The sequence below is a fragment of the Rhinopithecus roxellana genome, chromosome 9 (assembly GCF_007565055.1).
Source record: "Rhinopithecus roxellana isolate Shanxi Qingling chromosome 9, ASM756505v1, whole genome shotgun sequence".
In the NCBI taxonomy this organism is placed as follows: Eukaryota; Metazoa; Chordata; class Mammalia; order Primates; family Cercopithecidae; genus Rhinopithecus; species Rhinopithecus roxellana.
In genome coordinates this window covers 138,434,601-138,462,586 of record NC_044557.1, presented here as the reverse complement: position 1 = coordinate 138,462,586, position 27,986 = coordinate 138,434,601, and the positions used below count along the sequence as shown (strand labels likewise).

At 35.0% G+C, this 27,986-nt stretch overlaps 1 protein-coding gene across 6 annotated transcripts in view; it reads left to right on the top strand.

Annotated features, from left to right (window-relative positions):
- The window catches only part of SGCZ (sarcoglycan zeta), a 1,206,077-nt gene that overhangs the window by 779,718 nt on the left and 398,373 nt on the right, over window positions 1-27,986 (top strand). The window lies entirely within an intron of this gene.

The window sequence follows — 27,986 nt, the reverse complement described above, 5'->3', positions numbered from 1 at the left end:
TAGAAAGAATAGAATGTTCAAGTGTAGTTTACTAGATGTTGCAAAGTTTGCTGCACGAAAATGAAAGATATTATGTAGCTCCTGTGTTAACTTGGGCCCTTAAAGATCTTGCCCAAGTTTAGTTTTAAATCCATTAGAGTCAAAAGGGTTCTTATGATAAGTTCTTGTGACTTACTTCCTTAGTTTTGGCATTTTTTGTTTGTCTTCCAAATGCCATCATCCCCTCATGTCACATTTATTTCTGTGACAATCTGAAGGCAGGACTTAATCCCTTAATTGTGTTATCATGCATTGTTTTGTACAAGAAATCTGTTTCCATCATGCATTTGTAAGAAGATTTACTGAAAATGTACGGGTCATAGGGGGAGGATCACTGTGCACTACAACCTCTTGACTTCCTAGTTCCTGACTCCACTCTTGTATCTATTTTCTTGTTCCTTACATTTTAATAGCAATTAACAAATTCTCCAAGTTTTTCAAGGCAGCAGTGTTTCCATATACTCTTGGTGTCAGCCGGTAGTTTCTATATCAAATAGTTATCAATACTCAACAAAAACTTCCCTCAATTTATAAAATCTTAACAGTGAACGAAATTTACTCAGTTCAGTACTTCTGGATGGCACAGATTTAATAGTTTCAGAAGGTGTTCCCAGTTTCCATAGTAGCTAATGATGAAAGAGGCATGTCAATGGTGAACAAGAAAAACTCAGTTCATATAAAAAACAGACAGAGCAAATCAACTGTATAGGCTGCTTTTTAGTAGTAGTACCAAACAAATTTCCCTAATAACTAGATGCAAACCTTCCTGAAAATTGCCACAGTGGTCCAAGTGTTTCTTTAAAGAAACAGGTCGTATAGAAAACATAGATAGACCTAGAAAAAACAATAAGTATTTTAAAAAATCCATTTGATTGGTCCTATAGTTTGAGGAAATTATTCTCTGATGCTATTAAATTGATTAATGTGTCTTAAATTTTATTTTGAAAGTTCACCCTTTTTTATGCCGTATAGGTATCCCACTTGTAATTGGAAGCTAAATAATAACTTATTAACACAAAGAAGGAACAACAGACACAGGTCCTACTTGAGGGTGGAGGGTGGGAGGAGGAAGAGGAGTAAAAAAAATACCTGCTGAGTACTGGGATTAATACCTTGGTGTTGAAATAATCTATACAGCAAACCTGTTTACCGTGAGTTCACCTATGTAGCAAACCATGAGGTTACATGTACCCTCAAACCTAAAGCAAAAGGTTTTTAAAAAAGAAAAAAAGCCACAGACACAGAATAAAAAAGAAGTTTCATCATGATCATACTGCCAAGTGCCATTTTTAAATCAGTTCACACTATGTCTAGCAATAATCCGTAAGATGGTGAACATGTAATTCTAAAAAGAACTATTTCTTGCTAGTTATTACTTACTAAGTTATTACCAATAAGGTATTCCTTAATGGATCATAGGAGCAAATTGAAAAGTAAAAGGTGATGTAATAATGTATTGAAATCTACTCAAAATCATTTATCTTTAAAATAAAACTATGCAAAGCACCCATCTAACTGAAAAAGACTAAAATTTTATATAATAAATTATGTTGGCAAAGGTGCTAGAACACTGCCTCACTCAACCACCAATATTGGAAGTGTAATTCAAAGTGTTCACTTTGAATTTTTCAGTGGACAACTTTCATCAATATTTTAAAATACAACACAGGTCTCAAAGACCCAGAAATTTTTGCTCACATAAACTTACAAAGAGAAAAAAATAACACTTATAATGTTAATTGCACAATGCTTTATATTTCAAATAATTATAAATAAACTAAAAGTGTTAACAAGACAAGTTACATCTATTCAAATAGATATTCAGAAAGAAATAAGGTACTTGAATATATAGAAATATTCACAGATTTGTTGAAAAATAAAGATACATTGTTATGTTAGAAACCAAGATACATATTGATGTGTACGGTGTCTTATTCTGGATATATGAAGCACTTGATATCCCTCCTGCTGTTGAAACTTTCTAAAAATGCTAAATATTTAACAATAGCTTTTCTATAAATGTTGTGGCTTACAAGATAGTGTCTGAAAACCTCTGAGACAAAAATACAGCAGGAGCACAAACTTAAATAAGTCAGTGAATACGGAAACCATCCAGTTGCCCTGGATACATGTATTAATGTCAGTAGCCTAGAAGTTCGGTTTTGTTGGAGGAAGAGTGACATGTAAAGCAATGGTAATACAGTCAGGGAGCTGAATCAGGTGTCTTAACCTAGAGCTGGCATCAGTAAGCAAGGACTGGGGAGGAAAGGCTTATTTTCCCTAGAGCAAATTTGACATTTACACATACTATGTTTATGGTTGCAGGCCCTATAAAATATACTTGTTGTAATTTAATTTTTTTTCTTAGAAAACAAGGTAATTATAATCAGAATTGGATGCTGTTCACTTGAAATAATTCTACTAGTCATTCCTCTATGGTGTAAGTAGTAGAAAAACGAAATGGAAACAAAGTAATATTTTAGTAATTTCTATCTATGAGCACATATATGCCATATATGTGTGTGTATACATTATGTACATTATATATGTATATATATACACATTATATATATATATATACACTATATATGAGAAAATGCATACACCGGTGATAAAATTAAAGCAGAATATTGGTTTCACCTCATGTACTAGCTATCAAATTCTTACCATGTTCTTTAAAGTATACATATTCTTCTCATTTGAGTTTTACACCAATTCTCTAAGTTATAATAGACATTGTTTTTCCTATAATACAGATGAAGGACTACAAGTCAAGGAAATTAATTAGTTTGTTATTCAAGTAGTAAGTGGCAGAAACTGGCTTGAACAATAAGCCTATGTATATCTAAAGTCACTTCTGCAGCAGTTTACCTCTCCATTTGATGACATCTCTGATACCATAAGTATCAAATGCTTGCTTAAAATAGTGCATTTCTAATGCCAGTGAATTCATGCTCTACACCAGAAGGGTCACCATTATAATGTTTTCTGTTTGGCATTTCACTAAGTAAAATATCACTGCTGTATATCTGGGTTTTCTGGCAAAAAAAGAAAAGAAAAGAAAATCCTCTCAAAGGACTAACCTGGGCTACGATCACCAACGCAACTCCTACAGTGTTCTTAGTATGCTCATCAAAGTCCAAAATATTTAAGCTGTAAACCTCTGAAATACTGCAAATATATCTCAGTTGGTTCTTAGTCAACAGCTTTTCAACTGACTCAAGTCTGGATCTTTCAAGACTATTGAAGAAATAAGCAATGTTATTTAGTTCACATTGTCCAAAAAGAAGGTCAGAGGGTGGTTACAAATTTCTTTTAGGCCATTGACATTTTCATAGAGGGAGGAAGATTCAAATACAATTAGATATATTGGGGCTGGTGCACATTTTAATTACAATACATTGCCAAACAAGAAGAAAAAGCCACATATTTCTGAAGGGGAGTTTTCTGCAGCATAGTAAAGCATATTAAATCACTGACAGTGTCCTTAATTGGACAAGTTTTAAAGAACATGCACAAATATGCATCTATAGGATTAGATCTCTTTCTTAGATAATTAAACAGAGCGAAAGAGCTATAGATGAACACTCAGCTCTAGAGTTGTTTCAATGTATATTATAAATTAGGTTAGAAATAGAAATATTTATGAATCAATGGGTCTAAAATAACCTGAAGTGTAAAAATTTACAAATAAACTCTATGGACTTGTGAGTTGCTCTTTTATTTTGGTCTTTGAAAACAATTTTTCTCTAACACAACAGTATGGTAAAATGAAATACTTTTTCATGTTTAAACTGGTAATAGTTGTTTGGCAAGGTGGCTCATGCCTGTAATTCCAGCGCTTTGGGAGGCCAAGGTGGGAGGATTGCTTGAGTCCATGAGTTCAAGACCAGCCTGGGCAACATAGTGAGACCCCTGTCTCTACAAAGAAAAACAGCCGGGAGTGGTGGAACATGCCTATAGACTCAGCTACTTGGGAGGCTGAGGCAAGAGGATTGCTTGAGCCTGGGAGGTCAAGGCTTCAGAGAGCCATGATTGCACCACTGCATCCCAGCCTGGGTGATGGAGTAAGACCCTGTCACACACACAGATGCAAAGAAAGAAATTGGTAATAGTGAAACTGATAATGTTACTACTTCTCCCAGCATTTTGGTTATATGTGCAATTTTGTGTATCAGTGAGACAACTTAGAGCATGAAGAATTGGAAATGTCAGTAAAAGTGAACTCAGGAGACCTACGTATTACTCTTCACTATGAGACTATGAGACTTACTATTATGCCTGAGGCATGAACAAGATTTGGAACTTTATCAGTTTTCCCGTGTATATCCCTGAATAATTAGTGTGGATATTTACTAACAATATACATTATCAGGCCTCATTCCTCACTTACAAAATCAGAGTCCCCAGGGCAGGTAGCTGGGAGGATCCGTGTTTAACAAGCACACTAGAAGACTTATCTTCAGTGAAATTTCAGAAGCACCAGGGTAGACAACTGATAAAGTTCCTTCAAGTTCTTAAATTCTAAAACTCTAAATATTCCATGTTGAGCATCAAGCCGGGTGTGGTGGTGCACGCTTATAGACCCAGCACGTTGGAAGCCCAAAGCAGGAGGATTACTTGAGACCAGGAATTCAAACCAGCCTGGGCAACATAATGGGACCTAGTCTCCACAAAATTTTTTTTTTTTTAAATAGCCAAGTGTAGTGCCTTGTTCCTGTAGCCCTGGCTACTCTGGAGGCTGAGGCAGGAGGTCACTTGAGTCCAGGAATTTGAGGCTGCAATCAGTTATCATCCTGCCTCTGCGCTTCAGCCTGAACAACACAGTGAGACCTTGTCTCTAAAATATAAATAAATAATAAATGGATTTGGGGCATCAACTGTAATCTACAATAATATACAAGGAGCCATGAGTGAAAAGAAAAAATACCAATGGAAAATAAACTAAGGCATATTAATAGGCAAGAAAGGATTTATGATAAGCGGGACATCTTCATGTGTGTAATTGGTGTGATCTTCTTAAAGTAGGAATAGATCTTCTTATATTTGCATTATTAATCACTCAGCTTCCACCTACTTACGTTAATAGGCACTTCAGCGTCTTCGTTTTAAGGCCCACTATCAGGTTTCCAAACATCCAACTTACTCAGATTATTTGTGGTCAGTACCATTTCCTAACAGAGTATAAAATACTCAGAGAGCTCAAAAAAATCCTCTAATAGGGCTACTTTTTAGTTGTCATGGCTTTAGTTATTACTATGGTAATGGATATTTGATAGTCTAGAAAATTTCACATCTAAGAAGTGTTGCTGTATATTTAAAACCCTAATTTCACAGCTTTGTTCGTTTATCCTCAAGTGTTCAGCTATTATTTCCAACCCTTATTATACAAAATTTATAAACCTTTCAAATTAAAAAAATTGTCATTAATAAGCTATAGACTATGTTCATGTGACACAGATGTAATCAAGGGATACCCTGTCCGTTAAGAGTTAAAAAAAATAAGCCTAACTTAGCAAATATCCTGAAATTCCAGAAGAGGTGGTGGGGAATTTGGGAATTACACTACCTGTGGCTATACAATCATACTTAACAACTTGGATTAATTTAATTATAAGACTTTTAATGTCCTTTTCTTCCCTAAATTCTTTCACATTTCATCTCAGTTTTTCACTTCTAAAATATAATTAGTGTAGAAATATTTGTGTTCCAGCTACTTTTTGAAAATATAGGATAAAACCCAAAAATCTTAATATTTAATTATATGATCTCTATTTTGTTTTGGCCTATTCTTCCCCTGGAGGCTTCTCTCATTGGTCAACCTTGTTTAGCAGTTTTGGCTTTGAACCACGCTTGCTGATCCACTCATGCTTGCTCTTCTTTGAAAATGTACTCTCAGTTTTTCTCTGGCTCTTAGGCGGTAATGAGGATACAGATTTTGTTATAGTGTCTCTCTGTGCAGTGTGACCTTTGGGCCTATTGGGAAAATATAATTAAAAATAAAATCTCCAATCCACAAAACCTAGCCATAGAGTAGAAGATAAAAAAAAAAAAAAAAAAAAAAAAAAAAAAAAACACAATTTTTATTATTAAATAGTCATTGCATTAGAATGTGATACGTATCACAGACAGTCCACTAAAGGGACTACAAAGGCAGAAAGAAAATTCATTGTTTTATATAGCCAAGCAGATAGAACCCATGGCATACATTTCTCAAGATAAACAATGACTAGTCCTCAAGTAAGGGTACTTGACAGCAACATTTGTCACACATAATTCATCCTAAATTCACCTAGTAATTTGGGTAACTATCTGTGTTTGCTCACTGATTTTATCCAAAAGAAAAATAAATATCTTCTATCTTTATAAAACAGTTAGATTTTCAGGTTGGAGTCAGGTATCGGTTGAAGTCAGGCTCCCACCTTCTCTCAAGAACTGGGAGAGGGCCACTATCTTCCTTGATGCCTACATTGCAAAAGATGCTTCCCAAGTTCTTAAGGAAGACATTTCTGAGTTGTAAAGCTGGCAAAAGGCTTATTTAGCTATTTATTTACATACATCTCATATATCTCAAAGGAGCAAAATGCAAATCACAACTGCAAGTTTTCTGAAGTAAATGTTCTGAGACAAGGGAAGAAGAGACAGATTCTTTTCCTTTTGAATCAGGGAGAAATAAATATGTATTCATCTTATTTTTAATTTATATCTACTCCTACAGGCCTCACTCTCACAATGTCCTACCAATGTATTTTACTCACAAAATCTGAATGATGGTGTAACCACAGGAAGCAAAGGTGGGCTAGACACAGCTGTAGTTTAATTTCCTTTTTTTTTTCTCTGTTATTAGCTTACCAGTAGGTCATCAAGGTTACCAAAATCTATGGCATCTGTTATTACAAAGCAGAAAGTTTCTTTGGTGTATTTTCCAGAGGACAAAGATAGATTTTATAATAATAGATTTTGAAATTGGAAAACCTTTATACATTACGAGACAATAACTTTAACTCCAGTGTGAGGTGGAATATGAGAACATATCTAGCTAATAACAGAACTTGAACTACAACTTCAGTCTTTTCATTTTCAGTTTACTTTCCACTATACCAGTCTGCCTCTTATTTTACTTTCATAAAAGAACAATTTTAAATAAAGGAGAATTTTGATAATAAGAAACTCGAAACTTATTAGGTATTTGTAAATACAAAATTATATTTTTCTGAGTGTTGCAAAGGAAATTTCTCTTCTTGAAAGTCTTTGTTCTGCCATGTTCATTGCATTGAGAATTATTCTATTGGGAGGGGCCGGGGTAGAATCATATGGTTTGGCACTGTGTTCCCACCCAAATGTCATCTCCAATTGTAATCCCTATGTGTTGAGGGAGGAAACCATAAGCCTCACCTGTTGAAGGAGGGAGGTGATGGGATCATGGGGGAAGTGTCCCCCCCATGCTGTTCTTGTGATAGTGAGTGAGTTCTTGTGAAATCTCATGGTTTTATAAGGGATTCTTCCCTGCTTTGCTCCTCTTCTCTCTCCTGCCACTTTGTAAAACGTGACTGCTTTCCTTTCTGCCATGATTGTAAGTTTCCCTAGGCCTCCCCAGCCATGAGGAACTGTGGGTCAATTAAACCTCTTTCCTTTATTAATTACCCTGTGTCAGGTATTTCTTTATAGCAGTGTGAAAGTGGACAAATACAAGCATTAAAAAGTTCTGTGAGCGTGAAAAGGCCTCTAAATTCATCTCACCTTGGAGATGATGGTTGATGTTCTTCTAGTGTGAAATTGCTTTTGTTTAAACATTTCTAGTCTATTAGCTTACCTCTAACAGCTGACTGTTTTGTGTAGAAGTGCGAAGTAATGATTCTTCAGCAGATTAATCAGTTAATGTAAACTTGGACACATCTTATTTTTTTTTCTGGAAGCAAAAGTAAGAATCATATCCAAAGCAATTATGTTCAGGTTTTAAAATTATATCATTTTCTGTCATTTTAACTCACTTTTGCTTTTAAGTTGCAAATGGTATGATACAGATATTTGATCACATAATGTTTTTATTTGCAATAGTTGAACAAATAGCAAAATTTAAATTACAGACTATATTTTTGCTTGAATTAACAAGAGTTGTACAATATTAAGCATTGGAAATAATTTCATAATAATGGTATTAAGTTTAGAAGTTTTATGACCACATATTCAGCAAAATTCTAGTCTAAATTTACTATTAATGATGCAGTACTAATTTCCTAGTTTTTGTTAATATGCAAAGATCCTTATATCTTTCTCTATTATGTTATTCCCAGGATCTAATGAGAGTGAACAAATGTTTCAGAGTATTTTGAATGTTCCATATTAACACTAAAAAACCTTATATGTGAATTTGTATTATTTGTTTTCAGTAAATCAATAAGTATTACACATTTTCATGTTTGTAAAATAGTAATGCAATTAAAATATCTGTCTATTATCATTTAGTTAATCCCAATTTCATTTAAGCACACAAAAATGTAATCATCCAAATAGTAGAGTGGTCCTATTTTCATTTTATTCTTAAATCAGAGCAATTGAAGAAAATTCTTCACATAAATACATGTGAAAGGGTAAAACGTATTAAAACTAATACTGTCTAAAACTTGACAACCAACTTGGCTACCATTCCAATGTAACCCAAATTAGCTGGACAGGTCCTTTATTTCATACCATGTTTCTCAAACAGATTTTTCATGGAATGCCACTGATGAGGAAAGTTAGTGACCCACCAAGGCATATCCATGGAATTTTCATTTTCCCCAATGATATGGAGAAATTAATTCATCCACCTTATAAAAATAAATATGCCTAGTTCAAGTGGTAGAGTGGAAAATAAGATTAGCACGCAAAGGCTCCATGGGTTCTGTCTCTGGGGTCCTAGTCATGGCAGGTGGATGTTCTTTCTTCTCAGGCTTTAAAATTACTTCTGTTAAAATGACGGCATGAAAATACCTTTAGTTCTTCAACAATATTTTTAGAGTTTTTTAATAGGAGTTTTCTATTTTACTCATTCATTCATCAAATGTGTTTTGGGGTCCTCATATGTGCCAGACACTATTCTACATGGTGGGGATAGAACAGGGAGCAAAAGAGTCCAATATTCTTGGTCTCAATGAACTTACATTATAATGAGGGAGACAATGAAGAATAGAGAAGCAAATTACATAGTATGTTAGATAGTGATAAGTTCTTGGCAAAATGAAGATGGTAAGGGGTTGCAGTTCAAATACAGTGACCAGGGTAGATCTCACTAAGAAAGTAACGTCACGTAGGCTGCGTGCAGTGGCTCATGCCGGTAATCCCAGCACTTTGGGAGGCCGAGGCGACTGGATCACCTGATGTTGGGAGTTCGAGACCAGCCTGACCAACATGGAGAAATCCTGCCTCTACTAAAAATACAAAATTAGCTGAGCGTGGTGGTGCATGCCTGTAATCCTGACTACTTGGAAGTCTGAGGCAGTATAATCGCTTGAACCTGGGAGGCAGAAGTTGCGAGGACCCGAGATCGTGTCATTGCACTCCAGCCTGGGCAACAAGAACGAAACTCCATCTCAAAAAAAAAAAAAAAAAAAAAAAAAAAAGTAGAAATTAAAACTAAAAAGAAGTGAGAATGTAAGCATAGAAAACTTGAAGAATTGCATTCCACGCAGCAAGTACATCAACAAAGAATCTGAGACCGGAACATCTCTGCCAACTTCCAGGTATAAAAATACCAGTGTTGCAGAAGGAGAGTCAATGAATAAGTGATAAAAGTGAAAACACTGGATCAGAGAATGAAATGGTTCAACATCATGTGGGGACTCTGTAAGATTACTGGCTTTCATTTTGGCCTAAATGGGATATTGGAGAATTTTTGAAGGCATGTGACATATTTTTGTAGATCATTGTATCTAATACATTAGAAGTAGACCTCAGTGAATGGAGGAGAAAGAAAAGGGATGTATTAGAAGATTTTAATTATAAAGGCAGATTCCCCAATACTCTGCTTCTCAAGCAGGTATTTGATGGAATGCTTGGGATAGAGAAAGCTATGGGGATGTAAGAAAGTTGGTGGCCTTTATGAAGTTGTCAGTAGTAGTGCTGGTGGGAATGGCTACATACTTAAGCAGTACTTTGAATGCAGAGCTGACTTGATTTGCAGATTGGATCTGGTAGATGAAAGAGAAGAGTCCATAAAAGAATACAGTTATTGTTCTGATCAATTGAGAAGACAATTTGGGAGATAGGGAAGATTAGTTTTTGGCATGTTAACTTTGAGTTACCCATTTGACATCCAAGTGGAGTTGTCAAGATCAGATCAGGCAATCACAGACATTCAAAGTTGGGAATTCTTATACCTAGGAGTGTCAGAGCTGCAGGAAACTGAAAAAAGCAATGGAACAGACAGTTCAGAGGTTATAAATAGCCATAGTAAATTGTCTTTCATTGATAAAGGCTAGATGTTGATAACAAAGAATGGGGAATCACAATCGGTAAAGAAAGAGGAAAGTGAAATACTGTTTTGTAAATATAATGGTTCAATTGAAGACAGCCCTGAATGACATAAATCACAAAAACATTTCAGCTGAGGGGAAACAGGCTAGGACCTCTTCCAGAAGAAAGCAGAAGTGCCATAAAGAAGTGAGAGATATGTATTTAACAGATGTCTATTGAAGAATGTCAATCATCTGTGAACAAAATAAATACATAAAGATGTCTGACCTTTGTGCATTACAGAAAATAAAAAGATAAAAGAATAGAAAAAATAAAGAAACAAGAGAAAAGAAAAAGGCAAGAAAACAGAAGAAAGAAAGGCATGCCAATGTGACAATAGGTAGATAATAATAGTCTATGACAAATACAAATGAATAAATCAAGAAACCAATAGAGGGAAGCAGGTGATAGTAATGCGTATCTAGGTTTTAGACTCACTGTAACCTATAAACTTCCTTTTAAATCCATAATGTCATGGTTTGTGAAGGTTTTCTCTATCAGGATTTGGAACAGATAACTAATCAGAATTTCTAGACCCCATGGGTCCTGATTAATTAAAGATTGAATATTTTAAAAAGATATCTGTGAAGTCATTTCAGAGTTTTAAAATCTTGTAAACTTTAAGAACAGAACACAGGCACAACCAAAGCAATCTGAAGATGACATTTAAAGGCAAATTGAATGTTCGTCTTGCAGCAGATATAGATCTCAGGTGTATCAACAAATCACATTGTTTACCATCATTTGTCATCAGTCATGAAATAAAAACATAATTCAGACAAAAAAGAAGAATAAATAGAGGGAAGAACTATTTGTAAAAATAATGATAACTTTAGAGAAATAAAGGCCAGATAAAATGTTCAGTTAAAAGAAATCATAAGATGTAAAATACAGTAATTTTTATACTGTTCTTCCCCTTGAAACTTACATTTTCAACCACATGATTTTTGTTATAATATTTCAAACTTGAAAGCTTTTAAATGATTACTCATAAAGCTCTTAAAATAAGTCTATAAATGAAATAATGTGTTTTTAAAATTTCAGAACAAGTCTTAAAAATTATTCTTTTGAGTTATTTTATTATAATTTCTTAGATGGAGTGTCGCTCTGTCATCAGGCGGGAGTGCAGTGGCGTGATCTCGGCTCACTGCAACCTCCACCTCCCAGGTTTAAGCGATTCTCCTGCCTCAGCCTCCCTAGTAGCTGGGACTACAGGCACACGCCACCACGTCCAGCTAATTTTTGTATTTTCAGTAGAGATTGGGATTCAGCATGTTGGCCAGGATAGTCTTGATCTCTTGACCTAATGATTTGCCTGCCTCAACCTCCCAAAGGGCTGGGATTACAGGCATGAGCCAGCGAGCCTGGCCGTGTTATTTTTTTATTATTTACTTTTAAACTTTTTTATTATATTTTAAGTTCTGGGATACATGTGCAGAACATGCAGGTTTGTTACATAGGTATACATGTGCCATGGTGGTTTGCTGCACCCATCAACCCATCATCTACATTAGGTATTTCTCCTAATGCTCTCCCTCCCCTTGCCCCCCATCCCCCGACAGTCTCCAGTGTGTGATGTTCCCGTCTCTGTCCCCATATGTTCTCATTGTTCAACTCCTACTTATGAGTGAGAACATGCAGTGTTTGACTTTCTGTTCCTGTGTTAGTTTGCTGAGAATGATGGCTTCTGCTTCATCCATGTCCCCACAGAGGACATGAACTCGTTCTTTTTAATGGCTGCATAGTATTCCATGGTGTATATGTGCCACATTTTCTTTATCCAGTCTATCATTGATGGGCATTTGGGTTGGTTCCAAGTCTTTGCTATTGTGAATAGTGCTGCAGTAAACATACATGTGCATGTGTCTTTATAGTAGAATGATTTGTAATCCCTTGGGTACACACCCAGTAATGAGATTACCAGGTCAAACGGTATTTCTAGTTCTAGATCCTTGAGGAATGGCCACACTGTCTTCCACAATGGTTGAATTTACACTCCCACCAACAGTGTAAAAGCATTCCTATTTCTGCACATCCTCTCCAGCTTGTTGTTTCCTGACTTTTTAATGATTGCCATTCTAACTTGCGCGAGATGGCATCTCATATTGGTTTTGATTTCCATTTCTCCAATGACCAGTGATGATGAGCTTTTTTTCATATGTTTGTTGTCTGCATAAATGTCTTGTTTTGAGAAGTGTGTGTTTCTATTCTTTGCCCACTTTTTAATGGGGTTGTTTTTTTTCTTGTAAATATGTTTAAGTTCCTTGTAGATTCTGTATATTAGCTCTTTGTCAGATGGATAGATTGCAAAAATTGTCTCACTATTATTAGTAGTGTACTTTAAAAGTATCATTCTTTATAACAACATGAATATCTTGTTTGTATTCCAAACTCTGATAAATAAACTGTATCAAAAGTAAAATTGTATTGTAGATATAACCCTAAATGAGATGAAGAATTCTTTTCATGCATACATGAATAAATATTACGTATTGCCTGAGTGAGACATGGTTCAACATCAATTCTATTTCTGTTTTTCATTTTTATGGATGTAAGATCAGTAAAATCTTAGTCTTGAGAGTAAGTAAAATGGATTAAAAATCCTTTTCTTGTATTGATGCTCTTAATTAGTTGAAACCTTTCTGAGATACTTCACAAGAATACAAGGAACCATCATGAAAAATAATTCTTAATGACTTGCTATCTAACAATTCTAAGTTCTCCTTCAATTGTGTTGAAGGCAAAGAATTGTAAACTACCTGACAAGGAAAAGAATTTGTTACCACTTATTAGAATAACTGACATTCTTAATTTCTAGTTACTTTTTTAAAAAAGGTTGTACCCAAACTAATCCTGTCAAATGATTATGGATGATACTCTTTGTTTTCTTTTCTAAGCATAATTTTTATTCAACATATAAAGTGATTTTCATTTCAATGTACATTTGCCAATAAAAAAGATACTATATTGGCAAATGTATATTAAAATAGAAATCACTTACCTCATCCTATTATATGTTATAATTATCTTCTGGTTAAAACTATGGAGTTGTATTTAGAATACCAAATTTTGAGAGGGAAAGTCTGCTATACAAATTAGCCAAGCCAGGCATCACTCAGCAAGGCCAGACATCACTATTATCCAACATCAGAGTGCCTTTCTTCAAGAAGTGTCTAACACATGCTGTATTTGGTGTTTTGAGGGACATGAAAAAAAAAAATGGATTACTAAATCATGAATTTCATGTATAATATAGATTATGAAAAGCAGTCAAGTTTAAAATGATATAGATCTCTTGTATGATTAATTCATCTAATTTGCAAATTAAAAGAACTAAAATATATTTATATGGTATACCTCAATATTTAATTTGTAGGCATAAATAAAATGTGTATTAAAATTTTAAGTTATTTATCAAGAATCATACACAAAATAACATCTCCTCTATTGACTTCCCCAGAAACTGTGACTATGTTAGGTTATTTGGCAAAAGGGAACTGATGCTACAGATGGAATTAAAATTGCTAATCTGATGACCTTTAGAGGGGGAGACTACCCTTGATTATTCAGGTAGACCCAATGCAATTACGAAGATGTTGATAAGTAGAAGAGGCAAGCAGAAGAGTCAGTGAGTTTCTATGATACTACACTGCTGGCTTACAATTAAAGGGGCCATGAGCCCATGGGACAGTCTCTAGAAGCTGGAAAGGCAAGGTCACAGATTCTCCCCAAGAGCTTTCAGAAAGAACGCAACCCTGCTGACAGCTTGATTTTAACCCACTGAGGATTCCTTTAAAGATTACTATGCAGTCATAAAAAAGAATGAGATCATGTCCTTTGCAGGGACATGGATGCAGCTGGGAACCATCATTCTCAGCAAACTATCGCAAGAACAGAAAACCAAATACCGCATGTTCTCACTCATAGGTGGGAACTGAACAATGAGATCACTTGGACACAGGAAGGGGAACATCACACACCCATCGGGGCCTATTGTGGGGAGAGGGAAGTGGAGAGGGATAGCATTAGGAGATATACCTAATGTAAATGAGGAGTTAATGGGTGCAGCACACCAACATGGCACATGTATACATATGTAACAAACCTGCACGTTGTGTACATGTACCCTAGAACTTAAAGTATAATAAAAAATAAATTAAAAAAATAAAGATCTGAGCTCAAGATCTGTAAGATAATACATTTGCAGTTTTAAGCTATTAAGTTTGTTGTAATTTTTTTTTTTTTTTTACAACAGCAATGATAAACTAATACAGATATGTAATTATTCATGGTTTCCCTTTGGTTAAATATGTGTTTATTTTTTTCCTCAACTACTTTTTGTCTTTGAGAAGATAAAATAAGAATTATATATAAAAATCAGAAAAACTCCATTAATTTGTTGGATATAGATACCACAATTTCTGTCTACTTAATTTTTAACAAGTGAGGCATATACTACTAAAATTTACTTGTCTTAATGGTTGATAGTAATTTTTACATGGGAAATAATCAACATTTTACATTATCAACTAAGATTAGACCTGGCAATAATACAGGTATATATTTTATATGCTTTAAAAATTAAGTCCTATCTTTCCTAGTGAGTAAGCTATACCCCAATCTCCACAAAAGTCACAAAGAACTCACTATTGACTATTTTTGGTGTATCTTGAAAAAATTGTTATTTGCAGAACCATATGTCTACTTAAAATGTTTTTCTTCCTAGCTGATTAAGCATTCTCTAATGAATAGTAAAAAAAAAAAAAAAAAAAAAAAAAAAAAAGAAACTAAAAAGACAAACTTTCGTTTAGATTTGTGAAAAAGCCATTTGCTTATTTGCTCTGCTTTCATCCTGCTCTCAGATACTTTCTCAAGAGCAATGCATTTCTCACAGTGGTGCTAATGAGAGAACTGAGATTGTAACAACAGCAACAAAAGCAGGATACTCCACATGCTCAAACTACATTACATCTGATGTTAGAATTTCCCACCAAATTTCCATAGTAGGTGGAAATAATCATGACATTTAAAGAGAATACATGTATTTTCTAGCATTCATAGATACTGGACCATTCATAGATACTGCTGGTATCATAGGCAAGACTAAAGAATTCTTCATGAAAAAAGAAAGTGACTAAGACATCGAAATGTCCCAAAACTAAGACGTTCAAAAGGAACTTAACACGTAAGAGGGTAAATAGCTGGGTTGATGCAAAATTTTGTACAAAATAATTTGACCAAAAGTCAAAATATATTATATTTAAAGTGATTCTTTACACTTGGCAAAGTATATGTGAAACAGGAAATTCAAGCAATTTTACCCAGCCCAAGTTTAATGATTGTGAGGTAACAATTAGCGAATTCCCCTCTCTGTGTTGTCCAGTACCCTTTGAATGGGTGCTCTAAAAGTTTTTAACTAGAGGCCATTGTAAGGTTAAGGAGAAGATTTTAAATGTCCCTTCATATTTAAAAGTTGTTTTTTGTAAAACAGTAGGTGGTAAAGAGTATAAAGAAATAATGCTAATAGAATTTGAGGATCTAGAAACAATGTCCATATTCCCCTTGATAAATATTTGTGTGTTTCTCAATGCGTACTCGTATTTGAAGAGAGCTGTTCTTGAGGATACAAGTTTGGCGATGTACAGTAATTGGAAGCTAGGAGATGCCAAAGGAAGGCAGTTGATATATGTACAAATTGATAATGGGAAGATACAGGTGTTGAAAATTGTAGGGCAAAATAAATACAGAATTTAAAAATTTGAAGGCAACCACTAGAAAACGAAAAATAAAGTATTTAAAATTTAAACTAGCAGAGAAATTCTGACCTATCAAATCAAAGTCAGTGAAAGGAGGAAAGCTGCCTAGCATGAAAATACAATTAAGCATAAAGTTATATTAATTACAATAAATTCAAATAAGTTAAAGGAGACAAAGACAAACAGAAATGCTCAGATTATATTGCGACAGTTAAGTTTCAGCAATATATGTTGCAAATAATCTACAAAATAAAATAATACAGAGAATTGAAAACCTAAAAGATGAGGAAAGAAATATAGGTATATATGATGCAAAAGAAAATTCATGTTGTGTCTTAAAAATGTGATAAAATAGAACTGAAGATAAGACATTGTTTGCTAATACATGTACAAGGAACAACATGTTAAGGAAATATAATAATTTTGAAAAGAAATTTACCTAATTCACGAATATGAAGTAGAACTTACACATATAAAGTAAAATTTATATTTTGTATGGGTAGAAACAGAGAATCCATGGCTATAATTAGATTTTTCACACAATTCTTAGAAACTGATAAATCAAGCAATATAAGTAAATAACAGAAGGTGTGAATGAACAACTGAAATAACATAATAAAAGGTCAAAATAACTAAATTGAGAAGATCAAACCAGTGGGAACCATAGTAGGTGGAAATAATCATGACATTTAAAGAGAATACATGTATTTTCTGGCATTCATAGATACTGGGCCATTCATAGATACTGCTGGTATCATAGGCAAGACTAAAGATTCTTCATGAAAAAAGAAAGTGACTAAGACATCGAAATGTCCCAAAACTAAGACGTTCAAAAGGAACTTAACACGTAAGAGGGTAAATAGCTGGGTTGATGCAAAATATTGTACAAAAATTAAATAATAATATGTAGACTTAAAATATTTGTTAATAATTTTTAGTCACATTGATATGATAAGTATGAAGGGATTAATTTAGGATTCTGGGCTTATGAGTAACATAAATAAGTAATAATGTATATTCAATGTTAATCAACCAGTCTTAAACAGTATAATGACTAGTATAACCACTAAAATAATAGCTCATGAATGTAGAAAAAATTAAAAGGAAATAAGGAATAAGTGAATAATATTTAAATTTAAAAAGACAAAAGAATTAAAGAACAGAAAGGTAAATATCTGAGTAAATATGGGTTATTCTTTTCTTTTGTTTCTAAAATTATTTTTTATAATTGAAAACAAAATTAATGGTTTCTGACATAGTTGTCAATATAGATTCCTAGATCCAATCATGTTGCATTATGATGGCCATGCTTCATTATGATAAAAGGGATATATCCACCAAAAACGTATCAGAATTCTAAATGTGAATGAACTCAACAAAATACAAATTGTGGTCTGTTGTTACAGTTTAATAAAAGATTTACTAAACTGAAAAATTTAATTTAAAGTATAAATTAAAGTCTAGAAGAAGTATAAAAATTTTGAGGATTCATTTCATCAAAGGCTGGCCTGCAAAGTTATCAGCATATGACAGAGTAAGAGGAAATGCTGACAATATCTAGATAGAGCAAAGTGATTATTATTGATATTCAAATCAACAAAGAATATATAGTAAACTCAATAGAGAAATGGGCCCCCCAAAATCCCATTATGTTATCAGCACTCTGACAAATGCGAATGTGCACAAATAAAATGTGATATGTATTTTCAACACTTGCTTAGAAAATATAAGAATTAGGCCGGGCGCGGTGGCTCAAGCCTGTAATCCCAGCACTTTGGGAGGCCGAGACGGGCGGATCACGAGGTCAGGAGATCGAGACCATCCTGGCTAACACGGTGAAACTCCGTCTCTACTAAAAAATACAAAAAACGAGCCGGGCGAGGTGGCGGGCTCCTGTAGTCCCAGCTACTCGGGAGGCTGAGGCAGGAGAATGGCGTGAACACGGGGGGCGGAGCTTGCAGTGAGCTGAGATCCGGCCACTGCACTCCAGCCCGGGCGACAGAGTGAGACTTCGTCTCAAAAAATAAAGAAAGAAAATATAAGAATTATAGATGATATTGCACGATGAGGATATGAGGAAAAACAACCTTTATGGGCAACAGATGGGAAATTAAATGGTTGTAAGCATTTTGGAAAATAACATGGCAGGACCCATTTAAGATTATGCATACCTTACAACCTAACTATCTTACTGTTGGGTGTATATTCCTGCTATAGTTTGAATGTGTGTCCCCTCCAAATCTCATGCTGAAATGTGTTCCCCAGTGTTGGTGGTGGGACCCAGTGTGGGGTATTGGATCATGGGGTGGATCCCTTACGAACGATTTAGCACAGGAATGTCCAATCTTTTGGATTCCCTGAGGCACACTGGAAGAAGAATCGTCTTGGACCACACATAAAATACACTAACACTAACAATGGCTGATGAGCTCACACACACACACCTCGTAATGTTTTAAGTAAGTTTACAAATTTGTATTGGGCCACATTCACGTTGGGCCACATTCAAAGCTGACCTGGGCTGCATTCAACCCGCAGCCTATGAGTTGAACAAGTTTGGTTTAGCACCATCCCCTTAGTGAAAAGTGAGTTCTCGCTCTGTTAGCTCACGAGAGATCTGATTGTTTAAAACAACCTGGGGACCTCCCCCTTCTTTCTCTTGCTCCCTCTCTGACCATGAGAAATGCTGGCTCCCCTTCACTGTCTTCCATGATTATATGCTTAAGGCCTCGCCAAGAACAGATGCCATTGCCATGCTCCTTGTGCAGCCTGCAGAACCGTGAGCCAAGATAAACCTCTGTTTTTAAAAAATAAATTACCCAGCCTCAGGTATTTCTTCATAGCAATACAAATGGACTAACACAGCCCCTGACGGATTGTGACACGTAACCCAAAGGCGTCTTCATAAGGAGACTATTTACAGAAGTGAATGCTATGGTAGCTGGATGTCAGTGTGAATTCTACTGCAAGACTACACAAGGGAAAATGTGGTGGGTTCATCTTATTGAAAACTAAGCAGCAGCTACAGGTAAATAAACAACCTGAAAGAACCTATAGCAGTGTGGGAATGTATGAAGAACATTATGCTCTGTGAAAAAAAATTAGAAATAAAATTAGATGTATATCATAATACTCTTTAAGAAAAATGTATACACTCTTCTTTATACACATACAGACACTCATAAAACAATTTTCTTAGTTTGTAAGAATTATTTAAGAGTAAAGAACCTATATCAAACACATTAGAGTGCCTGTCTGTGATGAGGGAAAAGGAATAAAAAGAATTAAATAGATAAGTAAAACCAGAGAGAAACTTGTAGGAAACAATAGTGATAATGTCTCATAAAATAAAGAATGTGATTAATTTTCTACAGCTGTGATACAAAAACAGAGACTAGTCAAATCAAATGTAATGAGCTTTAGCACAGAGCTTATTATAGGGCAAAATTATATTTTAAATACTTAGCTTGGATAGTTTGATGAAAGAATGGTGTACGTGAGGTAGTAAGATGCACTAAAAATCTTATGGGTGTATGGGAAGAAAATACTCAAGATACTATTTATATTCGTTTTGTACTTCCTTTTCCAGCAGAATTTAGCATCTAAAAGCTAGAGGAGGCCAGGCACATTTACTTATGCCTGTAATCCCAGTGCTTTGTGAGGCCAAGTCAGAAAGAATACATGAAGCCAAGAATTCTAGACCAACCTGGGCAACACAGTGGATTTTGGTATTTCCAAAAAAAATTAAAAGTTAGCTAGGCATGATGTTGTGCACCTGTAGTCCCATCTACTCAGGAGGCTGAGGCAGGAGGAATGCCTGAGGCCAAGAGTTTGAGGCTGCCGTGAGCCATGATCACACCACTGCACTGCCTGGGGGACAGAATGAGAGCCTATCTCTTAAGAAGTGAAAATAAGGCCGGGCGCGGTGGCTCAAGCCTGTAATCCCAGCACTTTGGGAGGCCGAGGCGGGCGGATCACAAGGTCAGAAGATCGAGACCATCCTGGCTAACACGGTGAAACCCCGTCTCTACTAAAAAATACAAAAAACTAGCCGGGCGAGGTGGCGGGCGCCTGTAGTCCCAGCTACTCGGGAGGCTGAGGCAGGAGAATGGCGTGAACTCAGGAGGCGGAGCTTGCAGTGAGCTGAGATCTGGCCAGTGCACTCCAGCTTGGGTGACAGAGCGAGACTCCGTCTCAAAAAAAAAAAAAAAAAAAAAGAAGTGAAAATAAATAAGTACTAGGAGACCACACGATCTTTCTGGTTTTCAGCCCCTATTGCAGTTTTCTGTAGATTAAATATTTTGTGTATTCCCAGTGTTCTAGCTATTTCTCTGCACATTGCAGGTTTGTTCTTCTGTCTACTCAAGTCCCTAGATCCAGCAAATGTCCTTAGGGGTGGGCTCAGCTGCTAGCCTGTGATCATCTCGGAAGGACTTTTTTTTCTGAAATTTGGTCCATTGGAACTTTAGGCCCATAGTTTTTGGATGGCTTTAAACAAAAATATAGTTTTTCAAAAAAAAAAAAATGTTTATCCAACGTCTTCTCATTATGGCTGGAGTAATTACCTTTGGTAACTTCCTATTTTAATTGGAAAAAGAACCTCTGACATTGGCATTGTAATGAGATTTTTGGTCTTTGACCTTAATGAAGCAATTAAATCCAAATCCATTTCGTATCTTATGCATGTAATGAAGGATTAAATGATAAAATATATGTAAAATGCGTAATATAAAGTGTCAAATGTACACTATTGATATACAGTTGTATTATGACTACATGCTGAAAACATATGATCAATCTGATCGCTTCCTGAGACCAAGAGCCAGAGTTTTTCAGTGACACTTAACTGTCAAATAATTCTATTCGATTTTTCAGTGGGGTTTAGTGTTTGGTCCATAAGTTGCTATCACAGTCTGCAAATCAGTTATGTCAATAAGCATGCTAATTTATTCAGCAGACATATTTTTGTAGCAACAGTTACTCAATGAAAGAAGCAATGTATTGATTTAATTTCTGGTGGAAGCTACTTCTCTCATTGTGAACTGGTTACAAACATTTAATGCTCTAGCTATTTCAAGGAGTACTGATAGGCATTGCCCAAAGAAGATAATATGTTCCCATAAAGCAGGAACTCTTATTCCTCGTTATCTTCTTTTTGATAAACTATACAAGCTCTTGGTAGTGAATCCAAATTCCTTAAGAGGTACAAAACAATCCTCCATAAATTTAAATTTATGCCCATGAAGAATCAACTTGAGACCATGTTTGGAATGGGAGCTCCAGAAACCTATGGTAAACACATGGATATAAGGTTACTTTAGACACAATCCCCAAATTACCTTTAAATTCAATGGGAAAAAGTGACAAGGAACAATATTTAGGGCAGCTAGGATAGTGCTACCTTCTCTTGCCTAACATAAGCAAATTAAAACCTAACATTAATGCTCTGAAGCCTAATAATAACTAGTAAGGTTTATGTCTGTCAGACAGCCACTGAAGGCTACTGTAAAAACCAGCTACTCAACCACCTGAAAGCCATTTACCTCCCTCTTGTTACAGTCACATTTCTACTGATGTTGTAGTTAAGGCTGATCTTCTATCTCTCAGCAACGATGTTGTTTCTCAAATGCTACTATTTGACTGAAAAAAGTTTTGCAGTCGGAGCGTGTTGCAAGTATTGGTAAATTGAAAATACAAAGTCAAACCACTTCTCATGAATGACTAAACATGGAAAAACTGCTGCAAGGAGTGTGTGTGTGCGTGCGCACACGTATGTGTGTGCATATTCAGCCTGCTTTATTGACTTTATTAACTTTATTTAAAATCTAATTTTAAAATTAGGGAGTGAAATATCATTCTTCTGTCATCATAAAACTTTTGGATCATGGTATTCTGATATTCTGTCACTCTTGCAAAAGTTGAATTCATGAAAACAGTAGCTGGGCTGAGCCTCCCTATGCAACTCTTACACAAGTGCTCCTTGTTTTGTACAACAAGCAGTTTCATAAGCCCAAAGATAGTGATAGAGAGAGACAGGCTCTGAAGTCTCTTTATTTCAATGCCTTGGAATCACCACATTGTTAATGTAGACCAGTAAAAACCAAACTTTTCTGTGTCGTTTATCAGATTCATTACTTTTTTCATAGAAACAGTGAGTTGGGAGGATAACAAGCAAGAAACTCTCTGTCCATGCTTCCTCCTGAAAACAGGAGAATAAATATTTTAACCCTGTTTTTAAAAGATGAATGGGTAATTCAACATTGCTTGGCTATTTGTCCTTCCACTTGTGACAGATTACCGCTGCATATCTTTTTCTCAATCTCTGGAATCACGGCTTATAGAAAACAATTATGTACTGAATTATTAATTATCAAAAGTCCATTAAAGTTATTGTCAAAAAGTATGCTCAGATTTCTCTATTATAAATAGTAATAAAAATATAAAAAACATAAAAACAGTATTATAACTAAAATAATCCCCCTACAGGGGAAAGTTATGCACTGTTATGAAAGCCACTCTTATGAAAGCCTTTCATATGTAGGGATATCAGGTAAGGCTTCCCTTAGTGGGGAAGACTGAAGAGCAAACCAAAACAAGATTAAGAACTAATTATATAAATATGGGATGGTAGGGCCGGGCGCGGTGACTAATGCCTCTAATCCCAGCACTCTGGGACGCCGAGGTAGGAGGGTCACGAGGCAAGAGATCGAGACCATTCTGGCCAACATGGTGAAACCCGTCTCTACTAAAAAAACAAAAAGTAGCTAGGCATGGTGGTGCACACCTGTAGTTCCAGCTACTCGGGAGACTGAGGCAGGAAAATAGCTTGAACCCTGGGAGGTAGAGGTTCAGTGAGCCGAGGTTGCGCCACTGCACTCCAGCCTGCCAACAGAGGGAGAGTCCATCTCAGACCAAAAAAAAAAAAAAAGATAATAGTGGGAAAAGTATGTGAATAAGAAGACCAAAGTCCAGGAGACAGGAAGTATTTTATATTTGAGGGATAAAGTATTATTGAATCATTAGATTGAGGAGGTTCATGTCACCACCAGAGGAGCGGAGGGAGAAATACAAAGAACAAATTTGGTACTGCTTGAACTCCATTTTGGACTCTTGATATTCATCCTATTACCAATGCAAAGTCTTTGGGAGTTTTTAAACAGAGCAATTTACAATGTAAATTGTATTTGCATTTCGAGTAAGTCATTCTGGAAATAGAAAAGAGAAACTTTTTTTGGAGAGATAATCAAGGAGAGCACTTTAGAGGTGGTCACCCTTGCCCACGTGAGAGAATGGGGGGCTAGATCCCATGATAGCAATGAAGAGAGAAAGAGAAAATTTCTCTCAAGAAATATAGAGAAAGTAAAATCTGACAAGACTTGGTTATTGGAAATGGAAATGTGAAGAAGGAGATGTCAAGAATTACATTTAGATGTCAGGTGTAGGCAGAGGTTGATATCATTTTCTGGAAAAAATCATAGGAACACAGGAAGAATACCACTTTTAGTGAAAGAGACATCTAGGTTGCTTAAAATATCATGAAATGGGACTTTTCCAAATTCATTCAAGTAAATTAGGAAGGTTGAGTCTTGAGGCACAAGAAATGGTGAAAGTGGTAGCAGTGGCCTTGAGATCAGTACCTATACCAGACTCAGGAAAAGTTAGTGAGATTTGGAGTAGATAGAGACTAGAATATTTGAGTGAAAAAAAAAAAAAAGCTTTCACTTTTCTTCGTGAATTTTGTACTATTTGAGGAGTAAATAATTGGGCCTTATTTAGAGTTGCAAATTTGGGTAAACCCTGAAATGAACAGGAAAGACTATAAAATGGAAGCAATTCACCAATTTTATTCTCTTAAACATTTACTGGTTTTCTTTCAGGTTTGACTGTTATAATAGGCATTGTGCTATAATGAATTTATCAACCATCTTCTCTCATGTAATACACAAAGAAACAATTTTAAAAGTATAGTATTGCTTTCAGCTTATACCAATCCTTACCCATTATCCCAATTCATTTAATCAGATTATTTCAGTGATAAGTACAATTTGAAGTTAATGGAATATTTAAAAGGTTGTGATGATGTAACTGCTGGTGTAGTATACAAAACACATTTGATTCATGTTATTCAACACAATTTCATCATAAATCTTATCTATAAAACAAACATTTAACACATCTATTGTTCTCTCGCTTTATGTAAAGTTTATGTCTATCATTTATCTCTGTCAAAGTTTCATTTCTAGTTTTTTATTCTCAATCATAAATGACAGCATTAATTTTTACAAACATTAATGATGAGCCATTCTCACTCATAACTATTTATATCTAAATCGTCTTAGATTTATTGAATAATTTCTGAGTAACTAATGGCTAGCTTTTTATTATTCTATGATGATAAAGGATTTTACAGTATCCAGCTTCAGACATATTTTTGAAAACTCATTTCTATATGGGTCAAAATTTAAACAAGCTGTAATACATGATCCATTCAAATATATTCTCCAGAATGAGCTATTAAAATGAAATACCAAAGTGGTCCCCCAAGACACCAATTTATAGCCTATGTGTGCAGTGCAGACTTACTGGAGCAAAGCACAGTGTAACAATGAAAATTTTATTTATTGTCTTCTTTTTCCTAAGATGTTTCTTACTCCCAGTAACATAAAAATGTATCCTACAAGCAAAGAAAAATTGACACACATGTAAATATAAAGTATATTCATACTGATATCAGCTTTCCTTAATCTATTAAAGGATATTAAAAAAAAACTTGTGATTTTTAGGATCTTGTATCTCCTCGTTCATTGGAAAGCACATAAATTCTTCAGAGCCTCGAGAGCTACGTTTGGTGCATTACTCAAAATAGTGTAAAACCACTAGTTAGATAGCTTAGCACTCAAATCACCTTAGAAATCTCTTCAGAGTCACCTCAATTGAACAGTCCTGATAAATTACAGAATTGGGAAATACACTGAGAGATCCCTGATGTATGATGTTTTTGCCCGTAGAGTATTTTATGTGTTGATCCACTGGAGTGTGTGTGTGTGTGTGTGTGTGTGTGTGTGTGTGTGTTTACGTTGTGGTATGTGTCTGTTGGGGGTATCGCCATTAGGGCTTTGGAGGAGTGAGGATCATAAATTTGTAAACATTCCTACATACCTGCTTCATAAGACATGTACCAAACATAGTTAAAAGTAACTAAACCAAGTAAACAAATTAGATATCAATTAAATTTAATACTGGGCTGGAAAGAAGTATTCAAGGCCAAGTAAAATGAAGAAACATAACAAAATAAATGAAATGTTTAAATTGATTAGTAGAATGAGACAGAAATGATTTTCAAAGTTTTTAATTTTTGATGAATATCGGTATATGAAAGTAAGAATTATATGGCTGTCAATTGATTAAATACAGCACTTAAGATTTTAGTTCCTGAAACAGCAATATATGAGCTTCTAATTCCACTTTTCTGTCTCAAGAATGAGTTGTTAAAATAATTATTTTTTGAAATGATCAATTCTCACCTTGAAAGGGCTTAATACATGATCTGTATTGTTATAAGAGGTCTGATGTTTTTACTGGTATGTTTGTATTTCTGTTACGTACATCAATGTCAAACACTCATTTCCTGAGCTGTTCTCAGGAACACAATCTGACTTGTAATGGACACTCAATAAATGCTCGGTTGGATGATCAAATCAACACCTTATTTCTATGAATTCTAATATCATATGAAAGTGATCTTTTATACTCATCAATGAAACAGAGAGAGATGAGAGAGGAAGAGCAATTAAGACTAAGGGGATGGGAATCAGACCTCATTTTGCAATGTATTTCCTATGTTGTTCATTTTTGAATGCTTTGAAATACTTATCATACTCAAAAAAAATGGTATTTCCTAGGCAGAAAATGGGATTTAAACAAAGTCCGTATTTCTATCTTACAATAAGTTACACAGTAATGCACAGAAGACATACATTTCTAAACTATTCTATTCATAGAAAATGTAGATAAATTTAGGTGAGCAAGATGCAGGAGAAAGTTTAGTAATCAAGCTGAGTGTGATTGTGAGATTCAATCTAATATTATTTTCTACAATTATTGTATCATTGTAAAAGTTGACATACCTGTTGAAATAAAAGGCAGGAGAGTTGGCCGGGCTTGGTGGCTTATGCCTGTAATCCCAGCACTTGAGAGGCCAAGGTAGGCAGATCACAAGGTCAGGAGTTCGAGACCAGCCTGACCAACATAGTGAAACATCGTCTATACTAAAAAGACAAACATTAGCTGGGCATGGTGGCATGTGCCTTTAATCCCAGCTACTCAGGAGGCTGAGGCACAAGAATCTCTTGAACCTGGGAGGCAGAGGTTGCAGTGAGCTGACATCACACCACTGCACTCCAGTCTGAGTGACAGAGCGAGACTCCATCTCAAAAAATAATAATAATAATAAAAATAAATAAATAAATAATAAAAAAATAAAAATTAAAAAAAAGGCAGGAGAGTTTTTGGGTAAGCCAGTGAAATCTGCTGCATAATGTTAGGAGAGAGGTTAGTCAATGTGATTAGGCCAGATGTGTTTACTAATTGAGGCCTAGGAAAGTTGGATTCCCAACCTATCACAGAGACTGGGAGATAGGGGAGCTAAATTGTGTAAGATTTATATTAACGATATACTTAATAATATATAAGAAAGTCTTAAATATACCAATTTCAAATCTTTTTTCTATTTGGCAATACTTGATTTTCACCACATCATTGTTTCTTACTACCTCTGTTTTGGGTATTGAAAAGTGTGTTAAAAAAGCCAGACCATCTCCCTTTTTTCCACCTTCCCCTTTACTGTCATTTACACCCTCATGCACATGCACTCACGCATATTGACCAAAATTAATTTAGATGTACAAATGGGTTCTTTGAAGCAAAAGAAGTCAATCTAATTGGTAAAAGTGTCATGCCCATTTGAATTATATTTATAATCTTTTGAAGAAGAAAGAACGTCCTTAATTTTTTGAAGACACTGTTCTGTGTCCATTTTATACTTTTGTGGTCACCGAAAGAAATATGCCGAATCGTAGACACAGTGAATACAGTAAGTGTTAGTTTAAAATGTTTAATTTTTACGAGTTATTGTTCCCGTTCTAATTTTTGAAGTCGACCACATCCTCTTACAGAACAGCCTTGTTAAACTAATTCGCTGATAATGAATTCTTAAGTAAAAGGTGAATTCCACAGGAATTTATATTGCCCTTTTATGTTTAATAAAATTAAGAGCCTGAAAAACCGGATGTGTTCTGTAAATTTGAATTACTTTATAGTCAGTTCCACTGGTTGCAGTGTTTTATCTTTATATTATATATATATATATATATATATATGTATATATATATATATATATAGTTGGTTGATGAATTTTTTCTTTTAGATACTGCCGCTGAATCCATGGAGGAAAAAAGGGTAAATTTCCAGAACTAATTAATCTTTAGTTAAATGTCAAAGAAAAATTGCAAGAGATGGTGTTAAAGAGGTGGATAAAATGTTATTTAAGACTATTGCAAAAGAGGTCCAGATTATTGCAATGAGGAGAAAGATTGAATTCAACTCTGCTGAAACAAAAGGCAGGAGAGTTGCATTAGTTAGGGAAATCTGCTGCTTGATGTTAGGAGAGTGGTTGGTCAATGTGATTAGGACAGATGT